General features: G+C 44.3%; 1 long non-coding RNA gene across 1 annotated transcript; it reads right to left on the bottom strand.

Annotated features, from left to right (window-relative positions):
• Positions 1-710: 710 nt before the first annotated feature.
• Positions 711-2507, bottom strand: LOC147152444 (uncharacterized). The gene is made up of 3 exons (XR_015088469.1): positions 2320-2507; positions 1131-1238; positions 711-1032 (listed from the first exon to the last, which is right to left on the bottom strand). It is a non-coding gene; the product is annotated as an uncharacterized LOC147152444 (long non-coding RNA).
• Between the last annotated feature and the right edge of the window lie 327 nt (positions 2508-2834).

The raw sequence follows: 2834 nt of genomic DNA, 5'->3' as shown, positions 1-2834 counted from the left end.
TGGGATCGCATGGGATTGTGGAACGAAACAAAATAGGCGGTTACTATTTGGTGCGGCCGGACAAACAGGCGGATAGACAGAGGGTATAACGGTAAGGGTAACCCGGCTGCAGGCAGAAGGTGATAAACGGACCGGGAAATTATCGTAAAATGCCCTGCTCTGGTAATCATATTTACTTTATCTGTGTCATATCCATCCCAGCGCTTTATTTCAACAGTTGTACTACCATTAAGCAAACATCATCAAACTGAAACGTGAAACAATGAATATGATTCAAGTAACCACCGGACTGTCATATAGCCCCTTTCAGACTACAGGAACTAATTCGGGAACTTCCGTATCTACCCTGGTAGTGTGCGTCACACTCGTGTTCACACACAAAAAAGGTTCCACCAGGAACTATCCGAGTCCCACCTAGCCACTAGAGCCCCTTTCAGACCAAACAGCCCCTGAACTTTGAGTTCCTGGTAGCAGGAGTTCCTGGTAGTTAGGACTTGTGTGTGGCCCACTAGTTTGCGTTCACACAGAGTGACAGTGGGCAAGGTAGTTTATTCAAATTGGTCAGTAGGGGAGGAGAGTAATGGACCACCCCTCCATGCCCGTGCAGCTATTATGAAGTTCTTAAATATGGGATTTGAAATATTTTGTGTTTGCATGATCTGTTTTTTCTAAAAACAAAACAAACAAAAAAAACAATAGATTGTGCTTTGCAAGTTTTTATTTGTTTAAAAAAACAAATGGGTGATTTTACAAATGAAATAAATTATTGGTTCTGGCCAGTTTTGTCCACCAATTACCTAATCACTACCAGAAAGTGCAATTGGAAGTCCCTCTCTTGCACTCTGCTCTCTGGAATCGTCTCTCGCTCCAGTGTGGCGCTCTCCTCCGAACTCCGGAGCTCGTGCCTTCTGGCCTCCTCGAGGATGTGGAGCTCCTGCATGTCCATTTCCTCCATGAAGATGGCCTGGCTTCTTTCCTCCATTCGTTCTAAGGCATCCATGAAGAGGTTCTCTCTGTCCCTCTTCCGCTTACCTTTAGGCATACGAATGCACAGTGAGCAACAGTAAATCATTAGCAACAACTGCTATATAATACACAATTTTGTAAAGTCTGATTTTTTTGTCATTTACCGGGATGGGCAAGAAGGGCAGGAGATGCTGGACGAGAAGTGCTGCTTCTACTCGTGGATGGAGAGTTTTCACTGGTCTCCTCGTGTGAAACTGTCACAACATGTCCATCTAATGCAGGGGTGTCAAAGTCAAATGGACGGAGGGCCAAATACAACATTTTGCGACAAGCCGAGGGCCGGACTGATAGAATATTCATTGAAATTTTTTCAAATGTCCAGATTGGATCGGGTCCTTCGCGTCTGCTGATTTCTTTGCGTCTATGTTTGTCACCCCCCTGGCTGTTGTTTTTATCTTTGGAGTTACTAAATAAAAAATAAAATAAAGTACATTACTGCTAGGGCGGCACGGTGGCGAACTGGTTAGCACATCCGCCTCACAGTTCAGAGGTCATGGGTTCGATCCCGGCTCCGGCTTCCCTGTGTGGAGTTTGCATGTTCTCCCCATGCCTGCGTGGGTTTTCTCCGGGTACTCCGGTTTCCTCCCACATTCCAAAAACATGCATTGTAAGTTGATTGGACTCTCTAAATTGCCCCTAGGTGTGATTGTGAGTGTGAATGTTTGTCTCTGACACCAATTCAGGGTGTCCCCCGCCAACTGCCCGAAGACAGCTGGGGTAGGCTCCAGCATGCCCGCGACCCTTGTGAGGATAAGCGGTATAGATAATGGATCGATGGACATTACTGCTACTTTTGCTTGTACGTCACTTCCGTTTGCGTTTCTCCTGCCAAACTGGAAACTATTTTCTGGTTGACTCAGGCTGCAAGATTGTATGAACTGTACATAATGTGAAGTAAAACGGAGAGGATCATATGATTGGTTTGATGTCTCCAGCTGACCCTATTTTAGAGTGGCAAGGTATGAATGTGGGTGATCCTGTCAGAAAACACAGGCCCGTATTCCACTTGACACGTCTATTTATTGTGGTCTGCAACAACAAAGAATAACCTAGCAACATCATCCAGTGCATAGCCATTTGTTAACAATATGCCTAAACATTACAATTCACTGTATTAAGAAAATAATCAGCCAAACAATACATACAATACACATTCACACGTTTCATCACTAGAATAGTTAGCATATGAGCCAAAATAACTAACTAGTGTTCATCAACGTGACATCACTCACGAGAACATATCTAGGCTATGTACAGCAGTTACCTGACACGAACTTAAATTATTAAACTCACCTTTTAACATTCACACACAACAACAAACGTGGTGAAACATGGGCAATCTGCAACTACTAAGTTTGCTGGCACGAAGAAACTACGAGCTGTGTCGAAGGAGGAAAGAGAAAAAAAAGTCACTCACTATGAACACTTAGTGCTCGAATAGCGTTCAATGCCTGCTCACAGTGTGGGACATCTCAGTACTACGTCGAAACTCAATGAATTTATCAAATGCCAACAGTTACTGAAAGTGACGTGAAGTCTTCAGTCAGCATGTAAAACAGCCATGGGGTGGCAAACATTGATTCAAAGAAATATATTACAGAAATAGTGTAACGAATTGGGTTATCTGTCTTGTGGACGAATTTGTGCCTTGCCAAGTTGTGTTGTTTCCTAGTTTAATGAATGCATCGCGCGGCTCGATGAGTGGGAGGGCATGCGAGCGAGAGTAGCGGAGGACAAATAGGAGAGCCGTTGCTCTTTTATGACTGAACGGTTGTCGTACTGTATTGGCGTCGGCTGCGGCCCTTATT

This window comes from Filicampus tigris, chromosome 1, assembly GCF_054856515.1.
Source record: "Filicampus tigris isolate MCC_2025a chromosome 1, RoL_Ftig_1.0, whole genome shotgun sequence".
NCBI classification, from domain to species: Eukaryota; Metazoa; Chordata; class Actinopteri; order Syngnathiformes; family Syngnathidae; genus Filicampus; species Filicampus tigris.
This window is presented reverse-complemented; position numbering and strand designations above follow the sequence as displayed.